This window comes from Camelus bactrianus, chromosome X (genome assembly GCF_048773025.1).
Source record: "Camelus bactrianus isolate YW-2024 breed Bactrian camel chromosome X, ASM4877302v1, whole genome shotgun sequence".
NCBI lineage: Eukaryota > Metazoa > Chordata > Mammalia > Artiodactyla > Camelidae > Camelus > Camelus bactrianus.
In genome coordinates, this window is record NC_133575.1 from 27,344,942 (window position 1) to 27,358,285 (window position 13,344).

Consider the following 13,344-nt stretch of genomic DNA (forward strand, 5'->3'; position numbering starts at 1 on the left):
AAATTCAATGATATATGAAAGGTCAGAAGCAATTGTGCCAGGAATACAAATGTGAATTAACATTCAAAATTCAATTAATGTAATTCACCAAAGTAGCAGATTAAAGAAGAAGCATATGATCAAACTAAAAGATGAAAAAGTATCATTTAATATGTTTAAATGTTAGTTAAATATGCTTGAAAAAAGAAAAGAAAATGAGAAATTCTTAGAAAACAAAAAATCAAAGGGGATAGATGGGAATACCTTAATTTGATGAAGAAAAAAACAAAATATAGAAAATCATATTTAGTTATAATCCTTTTAAAGCTTTCCTTCCATCTTCAGAAAAAAGGCTACTTGTAATTACCACTTTTATTTAACATTATATTGGATATCCTAGGCAGTGCAATAAGGTGAGATATATTAAAAATGCATGAACTGGGAAGGAACAAATAAAATTATATTTACTCCCAGTTGGAGCAAGTAGATATACACAGAAAATCTAAGAAATCTATTAATAAACTATTTGAAAAAAAATCACTGTATGCAGTTCAGTACACAATAATCAATTGATTTTTATTTAGTAGCAACAAATAGTAAATTAAAATTTTAAAGTATTCATAACAGTTTTGAAATACATCAACTACTTCATAATATTCTAACAAGATGTGTAAAATGTCTACTTTAAAAATTACACAGTATTCCTAAAGAAATTCATACAGACACAAATAGTCTTAAAATATACTCATAGTTTGAATGACTCAAGAATAAGCAAATTGAATCAAAATCCCAGCAAGCAGTGGTGGAGGGGGGCAATATCTTTGTCCATTTGGGCTGCTATAACAGAATACCATAGACTGGTGGCTTATCAACAACACACATTTATTTCTCACAGTTCTGGAGGCTGAGAAATTAAGGCACCAGCAAATTCTATGTCTGGTGAGAGCTTACTTCCTGGTTCATAGACTGCTTTCTTCTCGCTCTGTCCTCACAAGACGGAAGAAACAAAGGAGCTCTTGGAAGTCTATTTCATAAGGACACTACTCCTTCATTACCTGTTCGTTTCCTAAAGTTCCTACTTCCAAATACCATCACATTGTGTGTTGGCTTCAACATATAAATTTTAGGGTGGAGGGAGGACAGAAACATTCATTCCACAGCAAAGGGCAGTGTCAGAAGCTAATTGTGAAATTTATATGGAAATAGAAAGGATTAAGAGTAACTAGGATAATCTTGACAAAGAATAACAGAGTTGTGAGATTTAAACCACTTTTTTTAGAGTAGAGTAATTAGCATAATGGGATAGAAAAATAGATGAATGGAACAGAATATAGTTCAGAAATAGCCTCATACATGTGCAGTCACTTGATTTGTGATAGAGATGACACTGCATTGGACTGTGTTGTTAATAAATTCTACTAGGATAGTTGGATATTGATGTGAATGAAGTGGACCAAAGGGAATCTTGACCTCTGCCACATACCATTTGAACAATCTATCGTAGACAGATTGTTTATAGCCCTAAATATGAAAGGTACAATGATAAAACTTCCTGAGATAACATCATATAATAAATTCATAAATTTGGGAATAGGCAAAGATTTCTTAAACAGTATACAACAAGTACTGAACATAAGGTAAAGATTGATAAAATAGACTTAATTAAAAATTAAAGCTTCTATCCATCAAAAGACATGTTTAAGAGAGTGAAAAGTAATAACTAGGAGAAAATATTTTCCATATGCTGGTGGGCGTGTCAATTGGTACCACAACCGCCTTGGAAATTATTTGGCACTATCTATTAAAGTTGGACTGATGCAACCCTATGTTATATGTTTTACCTGTAAATACTTACCCAGAAGAAATATGTATGTTTTCCAAACTGCATGTACAACAACATCCATAGCAGTGTTAATATTAAAAGCATCAGATGAAGAAACCCAAATGCTCATTATACAGAAGATTATGCATTGGGTACATTCATATAAATGGAATACTATCCAACTACAAAGATGGATGAATCACTGCTTCATGCAACAACATGAATGAGTGAATGAAGCCAGACTCAAAAGAGTACATGCTGCGCAGATACATTTATATACATTTCAAAAACATGAGAAACTAATTCATGATGGGAGAAGTCCAAACAGTGTTGTCTAAGGATGAATTAAGACTTGTGAAGAAGTTCATGGGAGGCTTCTGAGGTGCTTGGTAAAGCTGTGTATCTCTTGCTGGGTGGTGGTTTTCAGGTGTGCTTACCTGAAAAAAATTCTTTGAGCTATATATTTACAGTATTTATGTTATTATAATTCAATATAAAATTTACTTAAACAACTACCAACAACACAAAAACAAAACAACCCCCAAAGATAGCACTGTCAGTTTAAAATATATTAGAAAAGTAAGTTTCCTGGTAACATTGCTCTCTTATATTAACTGTGAAAATTAAATGCTTTTCATTGGTTAGAACAGAGAGAGACCCCCACCTCTATGAAATACTATAACGGAAATGATTATTTCAACATAATTACACTTGAATAATATTATTCTCATATTTGCTTTGTGGAGAAAATTATTTTCCTTCCTTCTATTGTAGGAAAATCAGGTCTAGGGCCCCAAAACTATTACGGCTACTCCCCATCAAAACCTTGCCATGTAAGTCAATGTACTCTGAAAAAGACATAAGCCTTATTGTGCCTTGGATCTGACCTGATAAAGATCTTGCCCATCCATCTTCATCACTTGCCTATTGCAAATACAACCTGGATGTCAAATCTAATGACCTTTTCTTTTTTCACCTTTTTTTCCTAAGAATGTAATGTGAATTTGTATAAAATCTAAACATTATTAAAATGTAAAGCATAGGTAGTGAAATTCCCTGGTGACCTCATCTCCTAGATGATTAAGAATGGTTTGGTAAAAAAAAAACCCAAACTCTTTACAGAGGTATTATACATAGAGCAGTCACATCAGAATGTTCTGCTATTTTTTTTTCATATAACATATCTCTGTCATTTTTCTTTCAGGACATACAGATCAACCTTATTCATTTTAAAGTCTTTATGTTTCCCAATATATGGATTTGAAAATTATTTATCTATTCCTCTATTGATGGATATTTTGTGCCTGTAGTTTTCCACTGTTAAAAACAATGCTATAAAGAACATTCTTGTAGATGTCATTTTGTGAGTGTGAGAGAACATATATCTTCAGATTTAGTTCCTTGATGTAGAAATACTGGGTAAACTAGAATTAATCTTAAATTATTATTTGAGTATCTCTTCCTTAGGTTTTATGACTTCCACCTCTAATCTTTAACATTCTTTCTGTCCGTGGCTTTGTCAAATTGTCTACAAGACATTTTAACATCTTGCTAACATTTCCCAATTATATCCTTAATTATAACCTTCACATAAGTCAAGTTCACAAACTTGTCAGATCTCAAGCTGTGTTCTCACAGAGTTGCTGATGAAAATACTTTAAACATCAGTCATAGAATTATTTTCAAAGTCAGGAAGACTTTTTTTTCCCCAGTACTTATATACATGCTGAATTTGGGAATCAGTTTCACTGGATATGACTTAAAATATGAATCATTCTGTTCTAGATTGCTGGTTAGAATTTTTAATGTTAAATCATTAACTTCTAATTCATTTGTTAAAGAATTCCTTTAGTGCACTTTTTTTTTGTCATGAGAGTGTTATTTCTAGTAATGCTCTAAGCTACAATTTCAGGAGTCTCAATCAGAAGAAGGAGACAATAAAATCTGAAAGAAATAAATTTAAGTAATTTAATATGGGAATTTTATGTTCAATTAGAATTATAATCACATTATTTAAGTACTAAATTTATTTAAGTAAAAATCTTTGATTACAATAACAAAATGATGGTATCCTGGGCAATGTGCTTTTCTCTCAGTTCTTACCCTCAGTTTAGCGGGAGAGTCTTGATATTCTCTAGGGGTTTACTGGGGCTAAGAGTCTGCAATCAGATTGTTGTGCATAATTTGACAGATAATGTATAATATTGACCTTATATTTGTATCCATAGTGTCCAAATCTACCTCTCAGTGACTTTCCACTCTAAAAATACACTGTCATCTTGGTTATTTGTACACAGACTTTCACTCATGTTTGTGTCCATGCTTGGTTCTTTTATATTTCTTATCCAAGATGTTCAGCCTCCCACCTGAGGGTACCCTTTCTTCCCTAACTCAGTCCTGAAAATATTTCTGTTCTTTCCCTCCTCAGAGCTGCCAGGAGTTTAACCTTTCCATTCTAATCTCTGCTCCTCTCCATACAACAATACTGGTCTGGAGAGGGATCTTCATTAGCTGGACCAGTGAAAACAGGGGTGATAAAGTGGACAGAAGTGAGAATGGTCCTGTAGAGAAGGTCCTTCCTCCAGTCTTCACCATGTTCTTTATTTTATCTTATTCTATTTTTAATTGAAATATATTTGACATATAACAGTGTGTAAATTTAAGGTGTACAAGATGTTAATTTTCTATGTTTACATATTGTAATATGATTGCTTTTGTAGCAATAATGAGCACCTCTATCATGTTACATAATTATCATTTCTTTTTGGTAGTTGGAATAATCAAGTTGTAGCCTCTTAGCAAGTTTGATGATTATAATACAACCTTGTTGTCTATATTCACTATATTGCCCAATGGATCTCCAGGGCTTATTCAGTACTCACTGCGAGTTTACCTTTAAACAACATCTGTCCTATTCCCCCAACCCTATCCCCTGGTAACCACCATTCCACTTTCTGTTTTTACAAGCTTGACTTTTTTAGATTCCACATATAAGTGATGTCATACAGTACTTGTCTTTCTCTGTCTGACTTATCTCACTTAGCATAACGTGTTCAAAGTCCACCCATGTTGTCACAAATGGCAGGATATCCTTCTTTCTCATGGCTCAATAATATTCCATTGTATGTATATACCATATCTTCCTTATCTGTTCTACCACTTTTGCTAAGTCCCATTTCCCATATGCCAAGCACAGCTGTTTTTGCCCTGCCCATTCTTCTAAATTGTGTATAAATCTCAATTCAGTGTTCTCTACATCCATTTATTTTACATCTTTTTCCCTACTTAAATAGTTTCTTTGAAAAAAAATTAGAGGGAAATATAAAAGGATATGTCTTTCTTCTGAAAGACAGAAAGATGCTGACTCTAGATTTTCTGCACATATTTAACTGTGCCTCATTTTTTATGATGCTAATAGTAAAAACCTTCAAAACTCTTGTGTGCTGGTTCCAACATTGGCAAAAAGATAGTTTGAAGGTCTTAGGTTTTTAGAGAACCAGGGAAACAGAAACCCAAAGACAAAAGAACAAACCTTTATCTTGGTGATTTATAATCCCTTTGCCTATCATATGTGGGAAAATATTTTCTCACTTTATTATTTAACCTTAATCTTTATATTTTTATTTGGTTTTTTACTTTTCAGAAGCTTTAAATTTATATACAGCAAAATTAGCCTATTTTTATCATGAAATACATCACATACATACAGAAAAGTGCAGAGAATACAAATGAATAACGCAATAATTTTTCACAAACTGATCACCAGTGTATATTGATGACACCAAGAAGCTCTCTCTTGCCTCATCCCAGTTACTTCTTTTTCCTTCCCTTCCCTGCAAAGGAAAAGGACATCCTGATTTTGGCAGTAATAGTTCCTTATTTTTGTTTATGGTGTTGGTGATTAAACATGCATTGCCACCATTATGCCTGCTTTTAAAACTTTGTGTTTGATTGCATCAGCCAGTGTTTTGTGTCTGACACATTTTACTTAACTATAATTCATCCATATTGATTAATAGAGTTCCTTCATGTTCATTGCTATATACTGTTCAGTTGTATGACAAAACCAAATTTGATTTATCCATTAGGTTTCCATTGATTTGCCATTAAATCAGTAGTGCCATAAACATTCATGTATGTGTCCACTGTACATGTGCAATGTCTTAACTCTTGGCCTGGTTGCATTTCCATATAAATCTTAGAGCATATTGTCAAGTTCTATTACAAAATGTGTATATTTTGATTGGATCACACTGTATCAGGAGATCAATTTGGTGAAAATTAACATCTTTAGAATGTTGAGTCTTCCAATCTGTGAATGTGGTTTATCCCTCCACTTATATAGATGTTAAATTATCTCTATAATATTGTATAGTTTCCTCCATAAAGATTTTGAAAATCTTTTGTTAAAATTATTCTTGAGCATTTTATATTTGTGATACTATTACAAATGGTGTTTTTATTTTAAATTTCGTTTCCTAGTTGTGTTGCTTATTTATAGAAATGTGATTAATTCTTATGTAGTGTCATTATTATAACATATAAGTATTAATATACTATGAATGTTAATTCTTACAAAGAAATCTTGATAAATTTATAATGCTTTTAATAATTTATCTGTAAGTATTTTGGACTTTCATATAATAATCATATTGTTGACAAATAGTGATATTTTATTTCTTCCTTTGAAATCCTTACAACATTTACCTATTTTTTCCTGCCTTACTGTTAAGACCTCATGTACAATGTTGAATGAAAATGGTAAGAGTGAATATCCTTTACTTCTGATCTCAAAGGGAAAGCTTTCAGTGGTTCACCATTAAGTATGATGTTTGAATAGATTTTTGGTAGTACTGTTTTTCTGATAATCAAAGTTTTCATCTATTTTTAGCTGGTGAAGCTTTTTAAAAATCATGGTTAGATACTGAAATTTATCCCAAGATTTTTCTGTATTTATTGAAACGATCATATACCTGTTATCCTTTTTTATCTGTTAATGTAGGAATTCCGTTGATGGTTTTTTTTTTTTTATGAAAGCAATATTAAGCCAATGTTCCATTTTCTTTAATGGTGCTCAGAAAGTATACCCCAACTCTAAGATGACTCTTGTAGAAAACCATCAATATTTTTAAGCATTTGAATTGTCTCTTTCTTCTTCTGCTATTTTTTTTGTATATTTTGAGTCTTCTGGAATGTGTTAGGTGTAAGGAAAGGTAAGGAAAGAGGGAGGAATTTGGCCTTTTGTCTCAGCCCATCTATTTATTAATGTGTCTTTTCTCCACTGACTTGATATGAAACTTTTATTATACAGTAAGTTCTTATATACGCACAGCTCTATTATTAGATGAGCTTCTATATAGCTTTTTACTTTAATATGTGATTGGGCTAGTCTACCTTCATCACTTCTTTTTCCCATTTTCCTGGACATTCTCACCCATTTAATTTTCCACATCAACATTATAGATAAACATTATGCTTTGCCTGTGGCCTATTTTCTTAGCTTAATAAGTCATTCTTTGTCATTCATGTCCACAATGTAGCAAATATTTTGTACCACGTGAGATAATTTTGTCTATAAACAATAGTAAATGGATCTATATTGTATCATAAAACAAAATCTTGCATAGTAGGTGGTTTAAAGGTTAAGCCAGTGACTCCTTGATGTTAATAAAGACCCATATTTCTTCTCTACCACTGTCAGCATATTGCTGCATCATGACAATATCAGTTCCAGGTATGATATTCAGGTTAAATGTCTCTAAGAGGGAAGCTTCCCTGCTTTGATTCCCTTGGTGAGGTAGATTAAAAATTTCCCATAAATCCCTATGCATATATTCTTCATGTCTCATCTGCCAGAATTGCATTACACTACTGAACAATTACCAAGCCAAAGAAAACTGTCTTAGACTTAGAGATCAATCAGGAAACACCTCTTGGATCTGAGGAGGAGCCCAGTCTGCATGGACATTTAAAATTGCACAGAGAAAATCAAAAGTTTCTCAGCAAAGAAGTGGGGAAAATACCTACTGAATGGGCAGTCTCCACCTATACATCTTCATTTTAGAGAAACTTACAGAACTGAATTTAAGTTGAGTGGTCCTTCAGTGCAAAGATCATCAATAGCCATCAATAAGCACTTAATAAAGTGCTCCTTGTGGTGACTGGTGAAGTAATTTATTTACATTCAGAAATTCTAAATTCCTGAGTATTTATTTTATTGATGGTGAGATTCTACCTTTTGTGGTAGGTCAAAACAAAACAAAATGTGAATTACCATTCAAAATTACTATTATGGAGTAGGAGTATCTTCAACACACAGAGCCAGCTGTTAACAGCATTTTAAAGTTTCCTGCATTATTCATCCCTATTTTTGCCTACAGCAATGCTACTCCATCTTTTTCTCAAATAGGAAATCAAAATATTTAGACCTCTAGTTTTTAAGATTTTCAAAATTAAATCATCATTTTCTACACAAAATCATCTAGCACCACGACATATAAAACATATGAAGCTGTTCTGGTCTTTGAAAAGGTAGTGAGCCTTATTGCTCTTTCTTGTTTCCCTCTTTCTCCTCTTCCATCCCTCTGAACACTTAATCTCATTCCTCTGTGGTGGACTCTAAGACATCTTTACAGAACTTGTGAAAAAACTTGATATGAGCCATAGAATAAAGGAAGTATTTGCGGGTAATTAACTTTGGTAGGTAGCCTCCTACCATTTACCTTCTAGAAATCTAGACTCATCACTGGGTGTGACTCCTTTTCATGGTTTATTAAACAATTTCAGTTTGATTTCTTAAATACCATATCCTGGTCTGTTGCCAATTTTAGTGTATTGAAGAAAGGGGAAAAAAACTACAAGATTATCCCTTAAATGTTTTAGTTACCTTACTAAGCTTATGAGATTTTATTTAGGAAATGAATTTTTCAGCAGAGTGATGATATCATAGGGAACCTTTCCTCTTTGGGGCTGATTTTTAAAATCGAACTCAGTGTGCTTGTTGATTAAACACTGTTATCACTAAAATGTTGCTTAAGAATCCATGTGAAATCGACAGTGTTAATCTAGCTGTTAATATAGAAAGCATGTGTTATCAAAGCTAACATTATTAGCTTTGTATCTTTTTATCCAGAGTGCTAAGATTAATTTAACTGACTTGACAGATGGTGCTCTGGCTGATACTGGTGAGTGAGTCATTTCACTAGGCCAGGGTTCCCTTACCAGGAAAACCAAATGAAGGAAAAAAAAAATAAAGGTCTTTGTGGATCTTTGTATAATATTAATTTGAAATTAGATTTTATTATGCAATTTTAATTGACATATTTCCTAAAAGCAGATCATTTTAAATCCCTCAGTATTGTGATTTTCAATTTAATGACCAAGATGAAAGCCCTAAAAATATTAGTATCTCTTCTGGTTAGTTGTATCATATAACTTTTTTTTTCTATGTAACATAATCTAAGCACATATGGATAAATCTTTGAATTTTTACAATGGTTTTAAGAAGTACTGTAATCTTGGAAATACCAACAGCAACAACATAATAATAAATGTATATTTCTTCCATAGAGATAAAAAATTTTATATAAATTATATTGAGTTGGTCACCTTAACTCAGAGAGAGAAGTGTCAGGAGTAGGTTCTTTTCTATAACCAACTGAAGGGAATAATTATTCCTTGGCACCTCCAGCCTTTACACCTGAAAGATCTCCTTTATTTTGCTCCTTCAAAATCAGAAAAATCTTTCCACTTGTGTTTAGGAATTGAATTTGGTCCACTGAGGTACGAGAATTGACTCTTGTGCAGTCAGTATTTTTTCCTTTAGTATTCCCTTCTTTGAAAACTTCAAGGTAATCTGAACATATTAATATGTGAAAAGAATTTTAAAAGCACAAACACTTGTAAAATTTAAAGTGAAGTCTTAACCTAAGTATCCATGGACAGGTGACTGGACAAAGAAAATGTGGTATATGTATACAGTAGGATATTATTCAACCATAAAAAGAAGGAAATCCTTCTTCTTGCAACAACTTGGATGATCTTGAGGGCCTTATGCTAAGTGAAAGAAGTCAGGCAAGGAAAGACAAACACTGTTATCATCAGGCTTACCCGTGAAATCTAAAAACAGCCAAACTTACAGAAACAGAGTAAAATGGTGGTTGCCAGGAGCTGGGAGTATTGGGGAAATGGGGACTTCAACTCTCATAATGTAAACAAGCATCCTTTTTGCAGTGTATTTAGTGCCTCATTTTTCACATCTTTGTGCTTTTTAATGATTTTATTATTTAAAATGGCCTCTAAAAAGTAGTGTTGAAGTGCTGTCTAGTGTTCCTAAGTACAAAAGGGCCATGACGTGTCTGGAGAAAATACATGTTAGATAAGCTTTGTTCAGGCATGAGTTATAGTGTTGTTGTTAACTATGAGTGCAATGTTAATGAATCAACGATATATGTTAAATACGGTGTCCTTAAATAAACACACATAAAACAAGTGTGTTGATTGGTTAACGAAAATGTGACCTGAGGCTCACAGAAACCTCAAGCTCTATTTCCCCTCAGAGCGATGGTTTAGTATTCACTAATTCAGTGTTTGTGGCAACCTTATGAAACTAACTACCAAGGATAATGAGAATTGACTGTGTGTATAATTCCAGAAAAGAATCTGAAAAACTTTTCCAATTTATTTTATAAGGCTAGCATACCTGGAAAAAGGCAACACGAAACTGACAAAGATAAAACTAAAATGAGGCTTACCAAACAATCTTACTTAGGATTATTTTGGTAGATTAGATTGAATAGTTACTTACATCCCTCTTCCCTGTAAGGAGATCATATGTCCTTGTCCATTGTCATGTGATGTGCAGTATCTCCCTGTGGGAGAAATATGATTCTTCAACTCATTCATAGCAGACTTGGCCATGTAACACACATCAATGAAATGTGAGTTTAGAACTATTGCTAAATTTAACCAGATCTTTTGCACTTTTCCCTTTAATAATATAACCTATAAGGGCTCCTCTCTCAGCTTGGATCCCAGGATGGTGGGGACATTGGAGTGGAGTTACAGAAGTGCAGTCAACTTGTAATTTAGGGGTGGGGGAGTGAGAAAAAAACATTCTTGTGTATGCCACAGACATACTGGGTAGTTTTTTTTATCTCAGCTTTGTCTAGCAAAAGCAGACTCCTAAAAAGATGGATGCGAAGATCCTCTAAAAATACCAATAACTTGAATAAAACATTTGTTTAAAATATTTATTTAATAAACCCATGATTTTATTAAGCCATAAAAAAATGACTTATGTAAATTTTGCTCCATATAAAAATTATTAATATAGTATAGCAATAGGTACAATAAAAAAACCCAAAAAATCTTATGATCATATAAATTGGCCATAAAGATCCATTTGATTAAATCCCAAAATATTTCAAAATAAAAATGCTTAACAAACCTAGATTGAAATGTACATTGTTAACATGATAAAAATTGTTTCAATAGTGAATTTTTAGAGCTTTAATGTTATGGAACAATTTAAGAATGACTATTGTCATTGTGATTTTCAAAATTGTTCTGGAAATTCTAGCCAATACCTTAAGGCAAAAAAGTATAATAACAGTGTTAACTTTTGAAAAGTAGGAGGCGACATTATATAACACATTTAGGAAACTGGCTGGAATATAATTGGAATGAGCAATAATAAAAATGTGATTACTATGGCCACAAGATAGAAGATGAATCTACAGTAATCAGGTCCATTCATATGTAACAGCAATAACATACTAGTTCATGTAATGAAACAAAAGATACCATTTACAATAATAGCAAAAATATAAATTGTACAGGTCTAAATATATAGATGGACACTTTAAAAATTATATATATGCATTTCCAAAAATTGTGACTAGAATATTCTAGAATCTAAAGTGACATTATAATCCAGTTTAAAAATTAACCACTATGGACATACGGGTGTGGTATTTTCACAAATAAACCTCGTCTTCTTTCTAAAGAATAAATTATTTTTATATTGAGCTATGGCTCTGCTTAATTCATCCTTCTTCCCCAAATCAATATCTCCGTTTTTAGAACTGCAATTGCTCTTATTCCTCCTACAGTTACTTAATCATTGGCATAGTTGCATCCTTAAAAATGAAGCTTTTTGTTGGGCTAAGGAAGTAAGCTAACCAAATACAACCATCCTGTGCCAGGGGATTTACTTAGTCTCATATAATCGTCACCATATCCTAGTAAAGTAAGCAATACTATACCCACTTAACTTTTGAAGATGTGTAAAGCTCTCTTCCCTTGAAAATTTTTATGTTCCTAAAATGTACTGTTCCTTCCACAGAATAAGTTAGCAAGAGTATAGTGTTTATGCGTACTGCAACGTTGTGCACAATTAAGAGAAATTTAGTTATGTTACTTAATTCAACCAGCAGGTAAATTTTTTTAAATTTTTATATGACTAAATGCCCATTATTTAGTCAGTATTACTCAAGTTAATTCATTTTAAAACTATGTACTTATAATTCAAAAAACACATGTTTAATTTTATTTCTGAATATTGACATTTCTTTCCTGTAAGGGATTTCAGTTCTTTTGGGGGGAGGCTTGGAGAACCTTAGCAATTTGTGGTAAACTGCTATCTCTAACTGTATACGTATCTGTATCTATCTATACGTATATATAAGTGCCTGTATATCCATTTTTATATATCTACATATTTATCTATCTCTAGATTACTTGAGTTAGAGTAATTTCTTTCAATGAAACTTTATGTCTACGTAGATTACTTACTACATAATACTATTAAGCATACTCATTCACACAATATATGTCTATGCTGTGATTCTGATTGTGGTCTATTTATACTCCCTCTAAATTGGTAATTAGTAAAATACTAGCCAGCTATGTCTGGTTTCTACCCTGGTCTTCATCTGCCATCATTGCCCTAATATTTTTATCTTCTGTGGTCCTCTTCTGGGTCTCACTTAAAAAAAAAAAAAAGAACATGGTTATATTATTCAAATCAATTAACTACTTGTATCAGGAATAAAATACAATTGGCAGAAATTTGTAGTCTCTTGCGTAGGCTCCAATTTAGAATTTTAATGTACATAATATTAAATACTGGACTCATGCAGGTCTTCCTGTATATCACCATTTATTATCACATGGATACTTAAACATCGAACCTGAGAAAGTTCTGTTTCCTTTGATGTGTTAGCACTCTGAAAATTGCCTGCTGCAGTTGCCTGTTAATAGATTAGATTTTTTTCCCCCTCTGCTTTGGATTTTGACTAATGACAAAACCTTCCAGGCTGTGACCTACTTCAAAAAGTTGTCCTCAACTACCTCACTTCAATATTCTGTTGTTAATTTCTGTGTCAGTGTTACATGTCTCATTAAGAGCGCTCCACTGGGGGGCTGCAATGTTTACTTGTGGTAAGTCCTCCTCTGCCTGTGCTTTATGTTTACATATCTGTCTATCACATTAGACCATGAGCTTCTCAAGGGTAAGGGTTATGTCCTGTTTATCTCTGTGT